This window comes from Microtus pennsylvanicus, chromosome 21, assembly GCF_037038515.1.
Source record: "Microtus pennsylvanicus isolate mMicPen1 chromosome 21, mMicPen1.hap1, whole genome shotgun sequence".
Classification (NCBI taxonomy): domain Eukaryota; kingdom Metazoa; phylum Chordata; class Mammalia; order Rodentia; family Cricetidae; genus Microtus; species Microtus pennsylvanicus.
In genome coordinates, this window is record NC_134599.1 from 5,444,817 (window position 1) to 5,466,655 (window position 21,839).

General features: G+C 50.6%; 1 protein-coding gene across 13 annotated transcripts in view; it reads left to right on the top strand.

The window, feature by feature from the left end:
* Prkag2 (protein kinase AMP-activated non-catalytic subunit gamma 2) overlaps positions 1–21,839 on the top strand; it is a 264,022-nt gene that overhangs the window by 49,164 nt on the left and 193,019 nt on the right. The window lies entirely within an intron of this gene.

Below are 21,839 nucleotides of genomic sequence, written 5' to 3' on the forward strand. Positions count from 1 at the left end.
CCCCTGCTGTAAAGTTCTCTCCCGAGCCGAATCTCTTAGTGCAGTAGACACTCTTCTACCTTCGCTTCCCCTTCCTGAGTCATTCATTCAGTCTGACCCCAATGGTAGAGACTAAGGGACAGTGCAGGGGGATTTTGAGTCTGGTCCATGTTGTCCCCCGGGGCTGTCTAGACCACAGATACATCCGAGATTTGACCGATCTCCTGCTGGAAGATGGGACTTGCTTGCTGCCTATCTGCCTTGAGGAGGAAGATACTGAATACCAGAGTGGCTGGGGCGGGCCAAGGGAGGGCGAGCAGAGAAGGTGGACGCCCTTCACTCTGCAGCAGGAACAGAACAGAAAGGACTGACCAGCTGAGCTGAGGCTGGCAGAGGCTAGGCCTGAAGCTCCAGGTGCCCTGCCCCAGCCACCCTCCTCTGAAACTGGTGCTTAGCACTCACAGCGAGCCGCTACTATCTTGTTTGGGTTTTTGTTTGTTGCTTATGACTCCCTTCCACATGCCGGACCAGTTATGCCCAAAGAAGACTCCAGCGTAGAAATCTGTGACTCTCCCCTGACCCCGTTCCCCACTCCTTATGCCCTGTGATTAGGAGCACGCCACTGGGTGTCAGAGGAGGGTATGAGGCTGAACGCTGTTTCCAAGTCACAACCCAACGTGGGCAAGAAAAGGTGGCATTAAATAACTCGAGAATGGTGAGGCAATAGCACATCTAGCCTGGCACTCAGCTAAGTGCAGACTTCTGGAGGGGCCTGGGCCCAGCAAGCAGCATCAGACCTAGGGACACACAAGAAGGCTCCCAAAGTGCACAAGGTCCCCAAACCCAGACAGAAGAGGATTTCAGATGTCATAGTCGTGGGGGTGGGGGGGGAGGCTCCAGAGCAGGGTTTAGTCAGCCAGCAGCGGCTGTCACAGGGATATGACAGACAGGTGCCAGGGATAGTTGTACCCAGGGCCCACAGCCCCTCTCCTGACCCTGAACAGAGGCTTGGCCATGTGGCCTCGTAGGTCTAGGAGCTCCTCACCTTTCAGGATGCTCTCCAGTGTGCACGGGAAGCATTCAAGGACTGGTTAAATAAATATGAGGTGAGTTTTGGTTGGTTTCCATTTGGATATTGGGATATTTTAGCCTGACAGCAGGCTTGTGGCAGGTACAGAGTCACAGGACAGGAAGTCGACGTTAGAAAGTCAAATTCCCCAGTGACCTGATAGAGAATCCAGGATATGGAGGGTCCCTTTGTTTTTCCTAAGGTCATGAGAAGGCTGAACCCCAAGAGAAGCCCGGTGTCCAGAGGCTACGGGGAGGGGGGAGAGGAACAGCGGGGCTAAGGATAGGCGCTAGCGGACTGGGCTCTGTCACCAGCTTCTGTGCTTGGCTCCTCACTGGATCCTGTCTCAGGACGCTGTCAAAATCAGCACTTCAGTGAAAGAAACAAAGTCTTCCCTGTGGACCAGTCACCTGGCATTCAGAGAAAGAGATGTTTGACCTCATCTGCCAATAGTATTGTCTGACCAGGCTTTCCTGGAAATGCAGGGGTTTTTTGGGGGGGTTCTCTGAATTTTCGTAACTATTGTTTGTTTGTTTATTGTGTGTGTATGTATGCGCATGCATGTATATGCCATGGCATGCATGTGGTCAGAGGGCAACCTGGAGGAGTCTGTTCTTTTTCTGGTATATTGGTTCCTAGGATGGAACTCAGGTCATCAGGATTATCAGCAAGTACCTCTGTCCGCTGAGCCACCTACATTTAGGTTTTTATTTCAGTCTGAGGATTTGAGTCCCTTCTCATATATCCATCTCTCAGCGTAGAGAGCCGTCTTGCCCAGCTCCTTATAGCAAAGCCTCCCGTCACCCCGACTCAGCCTGTGGGCTAACCTGTATCTGTATCACTGCGACACATTTTCTTCTGTGCATTAGTGAGTTGCTTCTTACAGGTCGATTCAACTGATGACTCCCAACCATCAGCTGAGGTCTTACTTCCCGCCAGGGTCCGTCTCACATTTACCAACCGCACACCATGTACCGGCTCCAGGCTTGATCCTGGGAGGTTTTCCTGCCTTCCACGTGGGAATTGAGGCCCCATGAACTTGCCTGAGGTTGTACAGGCAGCACATGGGAACTGGAGCTGACACCCAGGTCCTCGACTGGCTTAGAAGCAGTGTCTGGTCTTTTCTGCTTCACTGAGCAAGACCTGACAGTGGATTGCTGGCAGTGAAAGTGTTCCCTTGCCTCTCCCTGTGACTTGACAGAGAACCTGACTAAGACGGCACGTGGCTTAGTTGAAGATCTGTGTTTCTGCTTCCTCAGCTCCAAAGTGAGGGTAGGCTTGTCCCCAATTCTTGACAATTTGACGCCAGTGCAAGAGAGTGTTGACACATAAGCCATGAAGTCGGTGTGCTTTCCAGCCAGTCATGTGTCAGTCTGGATAAATATCCTTATCACAAGCACGACTCTAAAGGGGTTCTACGGATCCATGGGCTCTAATCTTAATTACAGAAGTTTGTGTTTAAATTATGATTGAAGCGATGTGAGCTCCTGCAATCCCAGCCCTTGGGAGGTAGAGGCAAGAGAACAAGAAAGTCACTTTTAGCTACAAAGAGAGTTTGAAGCCAGGCTGGGCTCCATGAGGCACAGACCGAGAGGTGACTGAGCATCAGTTCAGAGCACTTGTACAGAGCCTGGACTCAGTGCCCAGCACCCATATCTGGTGGGTCACAACCTCCTGGAACTCCAGCTCCAGGGAATCTGACACCTTCTGGCCTCTGCGGGCACCGGCACCCGTGTGCACGTGCTACCCTTAGGTACATATCCATACACACTAATCAAAACGTTTGAGAAAGAGGAGGAGGAGTGAAGATTGAAGGCAGGCACTGTAGCATATAGTCTGGGATCCCAGCCCTGATGAGGCAGCCAGTCTAGCTATACAGCCTTACAGACCGGTCTGCACTGCATAGCAAGACTTGAAAGCTAGTCAGCAAGCAAACATATAATTGAGTCATTCGCCCCAATAGTGTTCCCTTGGGACCCCCTCCCCACAATTTTTGCCATGGGACTTAAAACCCTGTGTCCTGTCAAGTAGCTGGGGACTGTGTACAAATTGTCTGTCAAGTACCTAGGGACCGTGTATAAATTATCTCATTTTGGGGAGTCTTTTTTTTTTCTAGAAATGCGTGTCTGTTCAGCGTTAGTGTGGAGTCTACCATCAGTTAACTAAGAACCAGTTCTAGGCACACAGCAGGCATTTAACAAACGGTGGGCTGTGCTGTCTAAGGGAGTATTCAGTTGTGTGCCTCCTCGGAGCCACACAGGGCCATGTGAGTGAACCGTTTTCTGCCAGAGCCCCGGGGTTCCACCACTGCAGTCAGCCAGAAGACAACCAAGGTTGAAGAGCTTTGGGGTCCTGTGGTTTCCTCGCCGTTACTCACTGTCCTTGCCGACAGCCAAGTCCCTTTCCCTCCTCCTGTCCTGCCTGTCATTCACTGGTGAGTTTCCTCCCGTTGGTCCCGGGGTTTCACTCTGCTGCCATGCCCTTCCCCTGAAGGTCATAGTTGTGTCGTGATCTTTCTAGCATCGTTGGATCCCCTTCTCCATCTCCTCTCATGCTGCTCCAAGCTATAGCCCAGGGGGCACAGGGAGAAAATGGGAGGAAATCAAAGCCAGACTCAGATTTTGTTTTGATTGCACTTTGCTGGCGAGGTGTGTGGTGGCATTTATTGTCTGTCTGCTTTTAAGGGAGGCGGCCATCTGCCAGTCGTCATGGCTTCAGCCAGTTAGTCACCAGTGAGTGAGGGCCTGCTGGGCTCATTCCAGTAAACAGAATAAAGGAGATGGGAACAGGGCCATAGTCTGCAGTGCTGTTTTCCAGACACCTGCTAGGGATCCCAGCAGTCCCGGTGGGGATCTCTGGGCCGTGGAGGGTCAGGGACCCATGGGTTCTTATTCCCCCTTAGCCCACCTATCCTTTTCTTTCTTTTCTTGGGAATTGAAACTAAGGCTTCATGAGTGGTAGGCAAGTTCTCTAACACTGAGCTAGATTCCCCAGCCCCCCCACCCCCTTTTAAAAACAAAAAACAGGATCTCACTGAGTTGCCTAAGATGGCCTTAAATTTATGATCCTCCTGCCTTAGCTTCCTGAGTAGCAGGAGTTACAAGCTTGGACCACCAGACCTGGTTTTCCTTTTTGTTTCTGATCAAGGACTCCTGAACGCTCAGGGCTCCTAGAATTGCATTACACCGCTTTTGGGGGGCGAGGAGCAATCTTAGAATCGGGGGAGCTGAGGAGGTGTGAAGCCCCAACCCTCGGGAAAACACGGGCCTTTTGCTTTGGCAGTGGGCGATAGTGGACCTTGCTGCAGGCTGTCTGTGACGCGAACTGTGCTGGCCAGCTCACGTATGGAATCGTGCGCTTAGACTGGACACGAGATGGGGTTGCAAGCCTGTTAGGCTGCGGTATGCTCAGATTTCCTGGAGATGCTGAGGTGGACACAGCCCCGAGTGGGATGGCCTGTGTTCAGAAAAAGGTATCAAGGAAACTGAACAAAATGTTGTCACATAGTTTAGGGACAAGAAGTGTGGGGCTCTGTTCCTCTTTCAGGCAGGGAAAGCTCTGCCCTGCTTGGCGCCTCTTGGGAGCTCTGGTACTTTCTACAAAGCACAGCCACAGACCATTCCTCCTGCCCTTACCAAAGCAGGGGAAGTTCAAAGACATGCTTCAAAATATTTTCCCCAGGAAACAGCAGATGGTGACTTCTGATTATGCAAAAGGCAAATGAACTGTCATCCTTTGTTACTCTTCCCCAGAGTTTCTGGTACCCAGAGCCGTTTCCGCCCAGCTTGGCAGATGGATTCCTATGCTTAGAAGGTAGAGAAAGACCAGTGGCCACAGCTGGCAGCCTGCACAGACGCCTTCCCAACGCAGGTGTGGCAATGAGGCCTTTTGAATTACTGCCACACAAAACGAGAGGCCTCTCCGTGACCCTGCTACTGACTGTGCCTTTTAGATTGAGTATTTGGGAAGGGGCTGCTCTTAGCCAGAGTCACTCATTTGGAACGGAAGGTTGGTGGGATTTGTCCTTTAATGTTAGGCGTCAGCTCCAGAGACCTGGCCAGGCCTGGCTCAGAGCTGGCTGCGGCATCTGTCACCGCCCACTCTCTCTGAGTCATCCTACACTTATCTGCTCAGATCCATAGCCTTGAGATGTGCTCACCAGTCTCCAGACACACAGGCAGGGGGAGAGCTGGGAGGGAGACCAGCCTGGAGGGGAGGAGGGCACTTGGGAGAGCCGTGACCACCCCAGCCCCTCTATTCTACTCAGGCTCCTCCAGGCTCACCCAGAACCCATGGTGGCTTCACCAGCTGCTGTTCAGCAGGTCTCCCAAGCCTCCTGGAACCAGGGCATGGGGTCACACCGCCATAGGGACACTGTGTTTACAAGGGCCACCTCTGGAGAGAGGTTCGTGAAGAGGGGTCGGAAGCCCTATTCTCCTCTTCACCTCTTCCCTTCCTCTCCAAAGCCCTCCTTGGTTTGGGAGAACTGTTCTGTTCTTTCTTCCTCTGTCTTAAGCCATCAGCTCCTTCCCATTCTTCACCGGTGGACCAGAGCTCAAGTGTATGTCTCAGCGCAGCCTGTCTCTGGCATCACACTCTTCCAGAAAACAAACATCCTGGGTTCCCCTAGGGTGCTGAGTGTGGACCTTAGGGGCTCTCGGGCAAGCCTCGTGCACCCTGAGGACTCACTTCTCTTTCTGTCCAGCTCACACCCCCAGCTCTTCTGGCCAGGCTCTGAGTGGTCACTGAGTCCGGCAGTGTCACACAAATCACGTTGTCCTGTTGTGCTGGTCAGAGATAAGCATGTCAGGGTAACGAAAACAAAACTTGGAGGTGCGTTTTTCAATAATGCTTCAAGTAAATGCTTTCAAATGCTTCCGTATCATTCTCAGTCCAGAGCCCCGGGGCTGCCAGCCTTGCCTTACCGAGTGCTGCCCCAGAATGCAGTCCCAGACCATCACATGCATTTGACAGCAAAGTACACCTGAGTACCACACGCCATTCTGGGGCACTTCAGGTGTTCCAGGGTCTTGATAATGACTGCTTGGACAAAGTCTGGAAAGGGAGCTCCTAAGCCCAGGTATATAAACACGAAGTACCCAACCAAGGCCCACAGTTCTCATGCTTTTAAGTAGCCACTGTCTTCTGGGATCTTGGAAACCCTGTGTGTCTTACCTGTCCAGAGAAGGGGGTACTGGGGGAGCCATATTTTCAGGCCCCTCAACACCTAGGCCTTTCCATGTGTGGGCATTCCTACTGCTATGCTCCCGAAAGTGGCTGCCTTGGTTTCTTTTCCTGTTGCTGGGATTAAATGCTCCAACGACAGCCCCTCAAGGGAGACGGTGTTTGTTTCAGCCCCTAGTTTAAGGGTACAGTCCCATTTTACCAGGGAAGTTAAGGCAGTGCCATCTCGAGGAAACTGGTCACATCCTATCCACAACCAGGAAGCGGAGGGTGATGGATGCCTGCTGTTGCTCAGCTCCCTTCTCCCCTAAGCAATCCAGGATCCAACCAGAGAATGGTGTGGCCCAGAGTGAATGGGTCCCTACCTCAGATAAGACAATTGAGATAGTCTCCCACAGACACGCCCAGAGGCCCATCTCCCAGGTAATTCTAGATTCTGTGAAGTAACAGTTAACACCGACTGTCTCAGTGGCCTTACCCAGGTGCCATCCTTCTTTGGTCTCTACCCCATGCAAGTTCATCTCTCCTCACTCCCCGACTTCTAGGGCCTCTTCTGAGAATGGATGATCCAGTAGCTGCCCGCTCAGGGAAAAGTTTGGCTTAATGAGCTCTGAGTTACCTTGAAATACCACCTCGACCTAAATAAGGGCGTCTGGCCACCGGCAGCGTCAGCACCTATGAGGGCTTGTCGCCTCTCAACCGTCCAGCACTCACTGTGTGGGAGAACTCAGGCTTTGACGTCTGACAAATTACTCTTCTAAGACAGTGCAGCCAGGCTCTGGGATGTGTGATGCTGGTCACGTCCGTCACTGTGGAGGGAGGAAGGTACATGTCTCTATGTCACCAAGGTATGACAGGTCCATGGGGCCAACTGAATCGGAGGCTCCTGTGAGGGGATGAGGTGCAGGCACCACCCAAAGCTCAGCTGCTTCCTGGAGATCCTCCCCCGTGGCGTGGAAAACTTGGCTCAGCATCCCAGGATGCAGAGTGTAGGCATTTCCCACTTCCAGCAGGTGGCTTGCTCTGCTTCCCCCCACATGGGTATGTGGTGATCGGCGGTCAGTCCTAAGTCAGCTTGACGGGGGTGTTGTTCACATGCAATGTAGCCCCTGATTTGATAGCTTGTGATACATGTGCATAAATGTGTAACCACCACATCATGACGTAGCTAATCCCAACCCCCTAAAAGGGTTCTAGTGTTCCATTATAGCCAAGCCCTTCCCTCTCACCGTCTTGAAACCATTTAGCACAGGCTCCATGTCTTATCTTTGCCTACCCCACTGTCCCCCGATTCCAGCCCCAGCACAGATCTGCAGTAGACATGTCAGTGAGTAAACACGCCTGTAGCTGACGCATGCTTTTGAAGAGATGGTGTCTCATCTAGTCCAGGATGGCCTTGAACTCTCTCCAGATCCTCCTACCTCTACCTCCTGCGTACTGGGGTTGCAGGTGTGTGCCACCTGTACAGGCTGCAGTGTGCTTTTGTTGTTATAAGACCGGGTCTCACTACGTATCCCTGGCTGGCCTGGAACTAATTATGTAGAGTAGATTGGTCCCTAACTTGTGAGCAGTCCTCCTGCCTCTGCCTCTCAAGTGTTGGGATTACAGGTTTGACCAACACAGCTGGTATTTTTAGACTTCCTTAGGGCTTCGGTTCCTTCCCATCATTCTCAGTTTTGAAAGACTGCACAGGACGCATTTGCCAATTCGCAGTTTTGTGACGTCCTTCCTGATGCTGGCCTCCCTGCTCAGCCTTGGTCAGTCAGTGTGACCCGAGCTGGTAAGAGTCTAGTTGAGTGCAGAGATGAGCTGTTCTTGGCTGCCTGGGCACTCGCAGGGAAACGCTTCCTCTCCGCCCCTTCACAGAGAACACTGCCGAGCCCCCCGCAGTCTTCCTTCTTCTCTCCCACGCTGGACCAGAGAGCACCAGCCACACCATCCTCTGCCTGCTTGCCTTCATCTCTCCTCCACCCCGTCCCACCCTCCCTCCTTTCTTTCCTTCCTTCGTTCCCTGTCTCCTCCATCCCTCCTGTCCCCCTGCCACTCTGCCCTCTTCCTCTTTCTCTTTTGAGCATTTTTTGAGCTCATTATTGTACACCCCAAAATGTTTCTGGGAATTTCTCTGTGTCCCTAATGTGGTCACGAGGGGTTCAGCATGTCCCCTCATCCTGCCTGCCTACATTGCCCTCTCAATGTGTGTTTGTGTGTGGTGGGTTGAGTTACCCTGTTCCCTCTAATCAAAGCTCTGAGAAAGAGGAGTCTGTCTCTTACCCCCTGGGCACCGTAATAATAGCTTCTTGCCCTTAAAATCAGCCAAGTATTTTAAAGTAATGACTGGCGTTTTTCAAATGATTCCCACGCAGCCCAGCAATCTTTCTGTGTTAGCTCTGCTCTGTGGCGTTTATATCCTTCCATGTGCGGATGCGCTTTCTGGTGGAAATGCCTGGGATTGTAGGTTTTTAACCTAGGAAACAGAAACTGAAGTAACTGAGACAGGGTACTTAGTATTCTGGCAGTGTGTTGCCCCCAGCCTCCCTACCCTCACACACACATGCTCAAGCGCACACACACGGGCGCGTGCACGCGCGCACACACACACACACACACACACACACACACACGCAGTGCTTGGAGCTACATTTCAGGGCTCTCGGGCAGCCTGGTTCAGCTGAGCAGCTCTCATTGGGATTCACTTGCATTTTCTGACAGACTGTGGCCAAGGCTGGGACATTTTAAAGGCTCCTTCCTTCACACATCTGATGCCCATTGGCTGGAGCTCCCCCTCTGTGCAGCCTTCTCCACATTGCTACCATGAGCTTCCCTATAATGCTGCTATCTTGGTGGTCAGACCAGTTACACAATGGCTGGGTGAGAACCAGGGCAAGTGTGGAGCGAGACCCAGATCCAGATCTGTGGGAAGCTGCAGGAATCCATGCCACCTGAGCACAGAGATCAAGTGATCAAGTGATCTTGCTTCTCTTCCCATTTTCATGTATGTACATGGGGTATATAAACATGTGTGTGTATGTGTGTGGACAGGAGGGGATACGTGTACATGTGGTGCCCAAGGCTTCTGTCAGGAATTGGCCTCCATCACTCTGCTACCTTGTTTATTGAGGCAGGGTAGACTCACTTCGGGCCCAAGGTCCTAGTATACACAGCCCTCACGCTATCCAGGACCTTGTAGGTGTAAAGGGCAAAAGGACAAGAGCATATGGTCCCCTTTTGTGTCTGTGGCTATAACAGATGCCAAAGGCTGGATCATTTATAGAGAATGAAGGTTTGTGGGCCTGGGTCCTGCACGCGAGGAAGGGGTGGTAAAAACATAGCAAAGACCAGGTCCTCCTTCCAGAATGATCTAAACTCAATTCCAAGAGATGACTTGGGATGTGAGAAGCGGCCTTTTCTTCCTTGGAAAAGAAAAGCCACAAACAAGCCCCTGTTTTTTGTACCTGACTCCCCGCCGGAGCCCCCGCTGGAGCCACAGCTGATCTTGTCTGGTGACTTTGGCTGCACAGGGCCGCATTTTCAACCCTCTCCTCTTTACATAACAAGCCCCTCCAGCATGGAACGGGTTTGTTGGCAGAAGAAACAAAAACCAAAAACCTGGTGGTGTCCTTGTTTAGATTCATGAGCAACCGCGGGTCTCCTCCTAGGAAGCCAGTCTTACGCATGACTCTGCCCCAGTTAGTCCCCACCATTGGCCTGACTGCATAGGGGGCCTCGGAATTGTACCCCATATGTGCTAGGGCTTCTCAGCACACCTGGTGTTGGCCTCAACCCTGAGTGTGAAGGCAGGAACCTGAGAATTGAAGGTCTGCTCCTCAGTGCCCTTCCCTGCAAAGCCAGTCGGCAGGTTTCCTGTGCCTTTTTTCCCATATATATCCAAGGCTGTATTACAAAGATCCCAAGACCTGCCCATTTCTGGAGAAGGCACCAGGTTTAAATTCCTCTGCCTTCTGTAAGGAACCAGGCTGTGAACTGGCCCCTGGGCTCCTGTCTCCAGATAAAGCAATGACCTCAGATGCTTTTGAGGTACTCCAGGCAGGCTCCTGGCTAGGTCATGGTCTTTCTGTTCTCTCCTGCTGTAATAACCACTGGTGAGCTGCCCGGACCCGGTGACCGACTGACAGAGGACATGAGGCCATCTTTAGATGTTTGCTCTTTTATTATAAGTTATATTTTAAAATTAAGAACTAGGGGTGCCATTTTAGCTTTATAGAATACTAGATCAGAAAGTATAAAGAGCCCCCCCGTGCTTCTCACCACTTCTTCTATTGCTAACATCTTCCCTTTGTGGGCTACGTTTGTTCACAGGGCTGAGCCTTTCCAGAGTAAATCATCACCCAAAGTCACAATTTCCATGAAAGCTCACCCTCAGGTGTGTGTGCTCTGTGGGTTTTCATGAGTGTATAATGTCACCTGCCCACCCATGTAGCATATGAAATAGCTCCACTGCCCCTAATCGCAGTGCTGGACCCCTGGACCCTTCCTCACTACACCCAGGTCCTTGACATGTGTTCCCCTGTCCTCAGGACTGGTTTGTGCCAAGGTGTACCTGCTAAAGTTCTGGGGCCTATCAAGTGTGAGTTACATTCATTCCTGGGGCTGGGGAGGGAGAGCCTGGGACAGGTGGGCCTACACACCTTTCTAGAGAACAAACATCACTAGTCGCAGTGGGCTCTTGACTTACAAGGTTCATGAGACCCCTCCCCAAAGACAGATACACTGTAAAGAAGAACTCAGGACAGAGATGGGAAGTGAGTTTCTTCTGCTTGACATGTGGTGGCCAGGGGCAGAGGCTTCTTAAACAACAGGTACTGAATAGGTAAAATAACAACAATAACAATAATAATAATAACCTCAAAATGACTTTCTCCAGAGGTGACAGCTAAGTCATTTGGAACTTTAACATTAACTGCAGTATAATACAACCTGCAGTACAAGGGAGGGTATGCCAGTTCTGCGGTGCCTAGAAAGTGCTTAGAGCAACTGCCTGTCAACAGTTCCTAGGAAGTAGCCACTTCACACAAAAAATGGCAAGTGACGAAGGGTGACTTTGAACAAGGACTTTTCCTACTGCTGGACCAGATAGGTGCAAAGGCGCCAATGGGTCTTCCATGAGAACCGCCTTGGGGAGTCACCCTGACTGACCCTCACATGCGCCCAATACAGCCACCGTGCTGGGGGCTCCACCTAAGGCTGTCACTCCGTAAGACCATTGATATTATCGCGGGTGCAGCGGAAGCTCCAGGGAGAAAGTTGCTTATGTGGAAAGAGCAGCCCTGATGGAGGACCTTGACTAGAAATAGCAAGACCAGGGCGCGGCTTTGCCACGGGGTCTCTGAGCAACCTGCTGGACCCTCTCTGAGTACCTGGTCCTGTGACGCAGGAATGGACAGGATTTTAGACCATTTCCCGCAGTAGCAAGCCCTACTTTCCTGATGCTCTGGGTTAAGCATTAGAACAGGGTGGGAAAACATCTAACCCAAGTCAGGTTGACACAGAGGTGTCAGACGCCACTTAGGTAGACTAATCTTGGGACGTGATCTAGGGATGTTTTCCTGAGGAAATGTGAACGGACCTCCAGGCAACCCTCAGATAGGGGTAGAGTAACATTTCTGCTCAAGAGTGCATTTAATGGGGTCCCTTGAAGGAGTGTGGGTGGCCTCAAGGCAGCTGCATCACTGAAAAAGCCCCCAACATAAGCATTGGCCCCTGAAAGCTGCATCCCTGGGGCTCCAGATTTGAGTCTTTTCTCCTCCACAGTTGCTTCCCTTATCTTAAAACCTTGGGGAGGAGCTGCACGCAGAAGTCAGCCCTCTCTCTCTCTCTCTCTCTCTCTCTCTCTCTCTCTCTCTCTCTCTGTCACTTGAGATCAAACTCTGGTTTGCAGTCTTGGCAGCTGTCTCTCTGGCCTTGTGAATCTTGTAAGTTTCAGGAACTTCCTGAGACATGTGAGTCTGCTTACTTTCTGAACCTTGGGAAGTTTCATTTATTTTCCTGAGTCTTAAGGAGCTTCTCTCTGGGAGTGAGTGTTTCAGTTCAGAGAATATAGGTACACAGCCTGTGTTCAGAACAGATGAGCCTCTAGTCACAGGTGTGGTGGTTTGCATAAGAACGGCCCCCATAAGCTCAGATAGTTGAATGCTTAGGCATCAGGGAGTAGCACTATTTATGGCCTTGTAGGAGGAAGTGTGTGACTGGGGATGGATTTCCAAAGCCCACACCAGACCAGCGTCTTGGCCCGTGCATCAGGATGTAGCTCTCTACTTCTTTTCCAGAACCGGCCACGCCACCTTGCTCCCTGCTGTGATGATCATGGACTAAACCTCTGAAAGTGTAAGCCAGCCCCCAACTAAATGCTTTCCTTCAGAAGAGTTGCCCTGGTCATGGTGTCTCTTCACAGCATTGGAACAGCGACTAAGACAACAGATCAGGGGAGCGAACAAAGGAGATGCCTGGGAGGCGAGGAAGAAGGAAGCTACCCCTGCTGGGAGTGGGCAAAGGATGCAACTCTATTGTCTTTTTCTGTGTCCATTTTTCTGAGCACAAAGCCTAAAAAGGTTCAGGGGAGGCAGGCCACTATCTACTATTCTGCATGCTCCCTGGTATCTTAGAGACGGACCTGCACACCTCTGCTCCTTGAAATGAACTATACTGTTCCTGAATTCCGCTAAGGCAGCGTCATTTCTTGTCCATAACATTGTAGGAAATGTTTTGATGCTCTATGTTTATGTGAATAATCAAGATACAAGTTTTATATAACAAAGATGTGTTTTCTCCTTCTCTCTCTGTGTGTGTGCACACTCGCACGCACATGTGTGCATGGCATATGTACATGTTCATGTAGGTATGCATGTGTATGTACAGATACACATGTACATTATGTGCTCTGCTGTGGAGGTCAAAGGTTGATGCCGGTGTCTGCTTCGATCACTTTCCACCTAATCTTTTGAGACAGGGTCTCTCACTGAACCTGGACCTCATCGACTTGGCTAGACTGCCTGCCTGCTCCGTGCGTCTGCTTTTCTCTGCTTCCCCGGTGCTGGAGTGAGAAGTGTGTGCTACTATTCCCAGCTTTTACATGGGTTCTGGGGATCTGAACTTGTGTTCTCAAGCTTGAACAACAAACACTTTATTAACTGAACCATCTCTCCAGTCAGAAATTTTGTTCCAATTCAGTGTTTGGTGACTGCACTTTCTGCTAAATCGATTTTATGGTCCACTGACAGGTTGGGGTTGTCAGTCTGAAAAAAACAAAAACAAAAACCACTCAAATGCTCTGAACCAGCCTCCCACCCCCAACCCCAGGGTAAAAGAGAGCGCAAATAAATGAAGGCACCTCTCCTCTGACTTAGGGAGGGAAGCCCCCATTCGTCTTTTGTTCTTATATTTTGTCTTTCCTTGCATCTCTTTGGTGCTTTTAAGACTGTGTTGTGTGCTTGGCCTAGAGCAGGAGAGTGAAATAAGAAGGGTGGAGAGTATCCTTGGGTTTGAGGAGTGTTTGACAAAAATCTCCTGGCTCACTATCCTGGACATTCACATTCTAAAAGGCGGAGTTGGAAACACACGGGACTTCAGTTCTGGGGCTGTATCTTAGAGCCCCGCATCATTCGGGAGGTGAGGAGAAGAGGTGAGAGGGATCCCTAAAACCTGTTTAGACCTCTTCTGCACAGGGTCCTCCCAAGTATAGAAGCGTGTGTCCCAGAGCCACGTGCGACCTAATTAAAATGTTCCAGCCCAGTTTTACTCTGGTTCCCTTTCTAGAATGAACTGAGTTTAGCCTGTGGGGAGCGTGAGGCAGGACAGGGAGAGAAGGTTGTGGGGAGCCTTGGTCTGTCTCAGGCCTCTCTGGGATTGTGCACTAAAGGACAGGCCTGGCAGCATCTTGTGTACCCGATCGCTGGAATTTTCCTTTTCAGTGACGGGGAGTTTGCGGACTGGACCGTGTAATGACAGCTTCTGGCAAGGTGCTTATGGTGCCCACAGGGGTTTAACTCTTGAGTTGGGCACAGCCTGGGTTGGCAGTTGGCCTTTTTTTACAAGTGAATACGCCCTCTCAAGAGTCCCAGCACTGGCCTTTTAAAAACTGAACTTAGTATAATCACGGGGTGTCAGAGCTGAAAAGAGCCCAGGCAATTAAGGGCTATCTTGCCACTGGCTTACCCGCCTGTGATTGCTGCAGAAGGCCTGAGCAAGCCAAGATACCCATTAGAACACAATTCCCTTATCATGGTGTCTTGCGCCGTTGTCTGTCCTTTCTTCCTCCTCTTATACGAGCTCATTAGCATGGTCAGAGTGCCCATTTGTCAAAGGGAAAGACAGGGTCCCTTCAGGCATTCCCTGTGTCAGGGAACACAGAATAGCCTGAGACCCTGAGGTGGAGAGGAAATGGTAGCGCTTGTTACCTGCTGACTGGCGGTGTGTGGAGGAGGGCGTACTCGGTTACATCCCCATGCCTTGAGACGCAGGATGAGACTGCATGGCTCCAGCTAGGAGGAAAGAATGATCCCATTAGAAGCCTGGCATGGAGGGAAAGCTGCGTGTTCCGGTCCATACAGTAGATGTTCTTCCGTGGTAATTCACTGACTGTTTCCAGATGTGTGGATACTCCCAGGGCAGGCAACCTCTCCCACCCACCTTTCTCCCCTCGCACGCCCTTTTCCTTTACGTATCACATGGGTTCGCAGGAAAGAGGTGCCTCTGCAGGTACAGGACCCACCTGTCAGCTGAGGTATGCTCTCACCAGGTAGCCCCAAAACCTTCCAGTGATGCGTGCCGATTTCCTAGATCTCCGTTACGACCTTGATGCTGCAGAGGCAAGGCCTTCAAAAGAAGACGGATGGAAGGAAGGAAGAAAATATATAGAAAGGAGATTGATGCGTATCAATAGCTCGGTCTTCTATTTTAAAATATTTGATACATATATTAAGGAGATAGCTAATCATATAGAAATTTATTAATTATATAAAATATGTAATTTTTTTTGATTTTCAAGACAGGGTTTCTCCGTAGCTTTTTGGTTCCTGTCCTGGAACTAGCTCTTGTAGTCCAGGCTGGCCTTGAACTCAAAGAGATCCACCTGCCTCTGCCTCCCGAGTGCTGGGATTAAAGGCATGCGCCACCACCGCCCGGCAAAATATGTAAATTTTTATAATAGATACAAACCTTTTACTTACAGGGTTTGGTGTGAGTCTGTTGGAGTAGGGCAACCTAAATCCACAGAACAGATTGACCACGGAGAAACCTATTGGTAGATGCTGTGGTCTTGAAGCAAAATTTTTCTTTCATCTGGAAACCTCTGTTTGCACTCCAGGCCTGCAGCTTATGGAAAGTGGTTCCCCCCCCCCCCCCATAGTTCGGAGAGCAGTTGCTGGCCATGTAACCCACTGACTGCTCATGTTAGTCACATCTGCAGGACATGCTCCCAGCACTACCTGATCTGCCCATGAGAGTCAGTGGGCTTGGGGCTTGCCAGGCTGACATATCCAATTAGCTGTCTCCTATTCCATGTTCCACAGCGCCCCCTTCTTCTCTTTTTCTGGCTAGGGTCTGCAGGGGCCCCATGTGGAAAGGAAAGTTGTTCTGGATGGAGGAAGCAACCTGTAACCAGGCAGCGCCATCTGCAGGGAGCAGGAACTATGTCTGGGGTGGTCAAAGGAGATGACTGTGCAGATTGCATGGCTCAGCTGTCACACCTGTGCATCCTGGGCCCTCCCGACTTCCACCCAGTGGATCCCTATGGACACCCCCGTCCCTATTCTCACGTCTCCCAGGAGGATCACAGCAAGATTGGAAGGAGACAAAACACTAGGCTGACTGAAGCCACCAATCTTCCGTGGGCAGCACACTGACTGGAGTTACCAGTCTCTCCATGATGGCAGACTCTGGGCTCATCCCTGCCAGGGAACAGTTGTTAGTAAGAAACTGCTGGGGGGGCCTGGAAACAGGGAGGCAATGTGGGTGGTCCTTAGGCATCCCTTGGCATGACCTAGTCCAGAGCAGGTCAGAGATGACACATGTCCCCCTCGACAGTGTCCTCAGATGTAATGTAAGGAAAGCGGGAGGTCCTTCTAGGCCTCCGTGTAGCCCTGGCCAAGCGCAGGAAACACCAGGAGTAGCTTGCAAGCCCTGCCGACCTCTTCTGAATGGCTGAGAAGGTATTCAGTCAGCCTGCCTTCTGCTTGGAGAAGGGAGAACCAGCTCTCCTGTCAGAGAGAGGCAGGAGCCTCCGGGCTCAAATGAAGATGAGAGACCATTCTGGTTTCCACAACCCTGAGTAGTGCCCTTTGCTCTCTCCACCGGCTTGGTCTTGGCTGCCAGGAGTATAAAGGGTGCACAGGGACTTCATGACAGCCTATGTGATTTTCACAGCCCGACCGTGTGCTGTGGAGGATTTGAAGACTGGCCTTCAAAGGCTCTTGCGAAGTAAGATGATTTCCAGCGTGTGAGATGTTAGCAGGGGCCGAGGAAAGGATTCTGAGGTAGGGTCCTGAGGGAGGGCATGGAGGATCAACAGTGTGGCTCACGGGCTCTGCAGCTGCCTGTGCTCAGCCCAGTGATGACTAATCACGACTGGCTACTTAACGAGATCTAGAAAAGCAACTTCTGTGCATGCCCATGAGTCTTATTCTAGATTGGATTGACTATAAGGTAGGAAGATGCCTCTAATTCTGGGCGACACCATTCCGTGGGCTGGGATCCTGGACTGAAGTAAACACAGCAAGCGAGCGGGCCACAGATATCCATCTCCTCTGTGTTCTGATGCTGGATATGTGACCAGCTACCTCGAGCTCCCAACCCATGGCTTTGCCACCAGAATGGACTGCGTCCTCAAACTGTTAAGCAGAATAAACCCTTCCTTCTGTAAGGTATTAGGTGAAATGGCAAGCAAGGAAAGGGCGTGAAATATAGGGCCACATAGGGTAGCACGTAACTGTCCTCCCCGGATCCAGGAGGTGAGGCAGGAGGGCCAGGCTGGGCTGTGTAGCAAGAGCCTTTGTCAAACAAACGAAGCTCATCGTTTGGTCCTGCGAGCATACTAGAGAAGCCACTGTTGGCATAGGCTGGCAAGGAATTGGGATACCAGGGCAAAGCTAGCTGACAGTCATGTCTAAGTGAGAGGGGAGGGGATTGCAAGAGTGACCAACTGTGTGTGGGGGGGGGGGGGTCGGGAGTGTGGATTTGACATCAGGAAATCTCTTGGGCTACAGACAGAACCACAGGATCCTAACCATCAACCCGGAAACTCTCCTAAGGTTGAGCTGAGGCTTTCCCTCACTTGGCCGCTGTCTCTCTGCTACCCAGTTCTGGTGACTCGGTATTTGTTCCTTCTTCTCAGAGCGGTTATATAACAGGAGAGTTGCTCAAAGACACCAATTGACCATGGCTCTGGCCTTCACCCATCACCCACCAGTACCAAGAACCACCACCCATTTGGTGGTTTTCAGGGGTTGCATAAGATTGGCCCAAAACAGCCACCTCCCACCTGAAGAGCTTGCCAGGGCCATGGCTAGGAGAGGCAGGCTCAAACCATAAAGACATCTTAGATTCAGATGCAATTAGAGACCCGGGAGCCACCCACCATGTCCATGACTCCATGTAGGAAAGGTGGCTAGAAAGAGGAAGTCCAGGTAGAAACCCCAGGAGGTCACACTAAGGGTCCTAGCAAGTATCGTATACTGGCTTTGCCCTGACGTCCAGGTCCTTAGGGTCAACGGCCTCAGATGTCAGTCTAAGGGTTTGGGTTTAAGATGATGTTCAAGAGGCACAGAGAGTTGGGAAGCCAGGAGTGTGACTGTCCTAGTTCTTCCTCTGTGGAGCATCCTTGGAGGCAGCCCCTTCACCTGTGCTCGTGAGGGAGCTACCTAATGCACGGATGTGCAGAAGTGGCTTCTTCCACTGTCTGGGATAGGATATGGTCTATGACCCAGCCACCCTCTGCTCCAGCTCTTACAGCGCTCCTGTAAGCTCCTGAACCCTCCCGTTGTCCAGCCGAAAACAGGCTGGTGCAAGCTGAAATTATCTTCTCAGACCCTCTCGTTCGACAGATGGAAAGGAAAGCTGCAGTGCCAACATGCCCAAGAGCCCCCACCCCTCACCCCACCAGCCCCCAGAGTAAATGGAGCAGAGCCTCACCACTCTGTCCCTGTGCCTGGAAGGGATCCTTGGCTCATGGCCCAGGGTAGCTCCAGGGGGTGCTCTGGGTCCTTAGGTCCGCTCAGTAGGGCAGAGAATGAAAGCCATCCAGATGTATTCCTAACCCCGTATGACTCAAAAACAGAATTCTCTACCGTGACTCTGACATCGAAGAGCCTGTGTCCTTCAGAGGCAGGGGACCCTGGCAGCTGTTCTGTGGTCTTGTCAGCCCTCTTTCTGGGGTGTCCCAGCTGCAACAACAGTGGAGTTCTGGAAAGACACAGGACATCAGGAACACAGGCCAAATCGTGTCACTTCTTTGTGGCCGGGGCTAAATTCGGAGAAAAACACACCCCAGCCTTTAAGAATCCCTGAATCAGGTAGTCTAAGCATTCCCAAGTCTGTTTGTCTTATGGGGAAATACTGAGATAAGAGGTAAGAAGGTACGGGGGAGGATCCAGGTGGAGAACTATACAAAACAGCCCTGAAGTGTGAAGAGATGGCTTCAGTTGGGGTGAGGTGTTTGTATCTTTCTGTACTTTACCACAGCATCTGTTAGCTACAAAGAAGAGCTTAAAGTTTGTATCATACCCTCCTTGGGATGGAGTCCCTGAGTGGTCCAAATCCTCGTGACCTTTCTCAGGGTAAAGTGTCAGGCATGCTGGCTTTGAGAAGAGCGCCCTGTCGTTAAAGCCTGTCACCCTTCATTGTTGACCTCTATTCCCGGAACACTCACCCGAGGAGGTGGATAAGTTTGTTGTAAAGGTCTCTGAGCTGTGAGCACGCAGAGCTGTGCTGTAGGACCTTGGACTGCTGTAGTATAGTCTAGTATTGGCTTAAAGACTAGACTAGCATTAATTAAATTTAATGAAAGTCTAGTTTAATGGCTTAAACCTCCCTCACCTCTAGCATTTTCATCTATGGACTGGGATACCACCAGCCTTCCCTGCTTGTGGTGTGGGACACAAGGACCTGTTGAGGACTAGCTGAGGATTTGGCACATCTGGGTGTGGTGACACACAGCTGTCATCCTAGAATTTGGGGGGTGGAGCAAGAAGGATCAGGAGTTCAAGGCTAGTCTTGGGCACACAGTAAGTTTGAGGCTGGTCTGGAAAACGTGAGACTGTCTTTCAAAAAAACAGCAAAACCTTGGGCTGGGGAGATGGTTCAATTGGTAAAGTATTTGCCGCAGAAGCACAGGGACTTAAGTCTGATCTTCAGAATCCATGTGAAAAAACAGAGCGATTGAGAAGCAGTTTATTTATTATTATTACTTTCATTAATTTATGTTCTTATCTTTATTATTTTATTTCTTTTACTTACTGCCCACTTTGAAGATTTTATTTACTTATTTATTTTAATTTATTTAATTTTTACATAATTAATACATACAGTATATAGTCATCCATCACCTATGGCTCTTACAGTCTTTCTGGCCCTCTTCTGCATAGATCCCTGAGCCTTAAGGTAAGAACTTTGTTGAAGACATGTCATTTAGAAGTGAATGGACCAAAGTCTCATACCCTCCTTGGGAGAGAATCCCTGAGTGGTCCAAATCCTCGTGACCCTTCTCAGGGTAAAATGTCAGGCGCGCTGGCTTTGAGATGGACCAAAGTCTCTCAGTCTCCACACTGTTCAGTCTCTGTGCTAATTCCTACCTACTGCATGAAGAAGCTCCTCTGACGAGTGCTGTGCAAGGCATTGGTCCCAGATATGTTATTAGTGGTCATTATTACTATGTTCTTTTAGCAGAATAAGAGTATCAGGTTTTATCCTAATTCTATGACCTATCTAGTTTCGGGTTCTGGGCCACTTTTGCAGTGTCAGATAGGGGTTCCATCTCATGGAGTAGCCCTTAAATCCAATATAAAAGTGGTTGGTTGCTAACAACGTTTGTACCACTGTTGTACCAGTATATCTTGCGGTTGATCATTGTAGGTTCTAGGGTCTGTAGCTGGGAGCTCCTGATGGTTGCCCTTCTCCTCCAGTAGCTCTTGGTAGCCACCTCCTAATAGCAGTAACTCGAGTCAGTAGGGGCAAAGCTTCTAGTTAGACACCAACTCAATTTCTCCATGTTCAGTGGCATAGATAAGCATCGTAAAAAGCAATTTATAACTTCAGAGACATGCATATTTCTCGCTGGCTCTCTGGCTGGTCAGCCTAGCCTACTTGATGAGCTCTAGTCCACTGAGAGACCATCTGAGGAATGATAAGTGAAGTCGTCCTCTGGCCTCCACAAGCACGTGTACAGAGAAACATATTCCCACATAATACCGCTACAACATACAGGCCAACATGGCACTGTCTTTAAGCCCTTACTTTTTGTGCTACACTTGTCTTTGCTGTGTTTCTAAGGGCAGGTGAGGCTGGGGGATCCATTGAACTGATTTAAAGCTGATTTAGACTTCAGGGGGTTCCTGGTGTTTCCTAACAGTTGGCTTTAGCCATCCAAATCTTGAAAGTTGACTGTCTCCAGAGAGCCAGATGGCCATCAAGTGGTCTTGGTCTAGTACATTCCATGCAGCTGGCACGTGCCTCAATGCCAAGCTGCCTCTGCTAGCATTTCCCTTCCCACACCTCCCTGGCCCTCTGCCGTGCAGGAAGATGCCATCACCGTGTGTCTGTGACAGAAGGTTTGGGGTCTGCAGCAGACAGGTCACAGGAGTAAGGGGAGCCCGAGGTTCAGGTAGGGTTCGAATTTACTCTGTGTGCACAGGGCAAGCTCCAGGAGCCCTCGCAGCCTGCAGGGTTGGTTGAGCAGAGAAGCCAGGGCCTCTTTGTTCCACGAGCCAACGGACTGCTTTCCACAGTTGCGGAGAGAGATTTTTCCACAATGTCCCCCAAGGTGTACGGGTATCTTGATGAACACTGAGCGATGAGAGCCCAGATTAGAGTCCTGGAATGTGGAACATGGGAGTCTTCCAGTAAAGCCGGTTAGCCACCAGTGCCAGGGGACTTCCCTGGTGGGTTGCGCTCATGCTTCTGTAAGCGAACCTTGATGAGAGTGTTCTGGTCCCAGCTCTGTGCAGAACATCTTGTTTTAAGGTCTCAAGCCTCTTTTCCTCGATTGCTAAAGCATCCAGCTTCCTGGAGTGGCCGTCAGGTATTGTGGACAGGCTGTTTCACGGGAAACAGCAGCCCCTGAGCCAGTGTTAGAAACTGGAGAAGAATGTTGCTCATTAAAAGTAGCCATAAAAGCGTCAGCACGATCCCTCCACCCCCACCCCCTTCCCAGTGACCTGCAGCTGGCCTTGTGCACACCCTATGTGCCCTCCCTCCACACTGGCTGCTGGGAAAGGAGGGGCCTGATCAGGACTTAATCCAAACTTAAGCTATCTCAAACACAGTAGACACCAACTGCCTATTACAGGGCTCCATCAACAATGGCTTTCCTCTTGCCCTTGACACACTCAAAGTTACAGAAGTAAACCTGACTTTAGTTCAGAGCTGTGTATCCCATAATAAA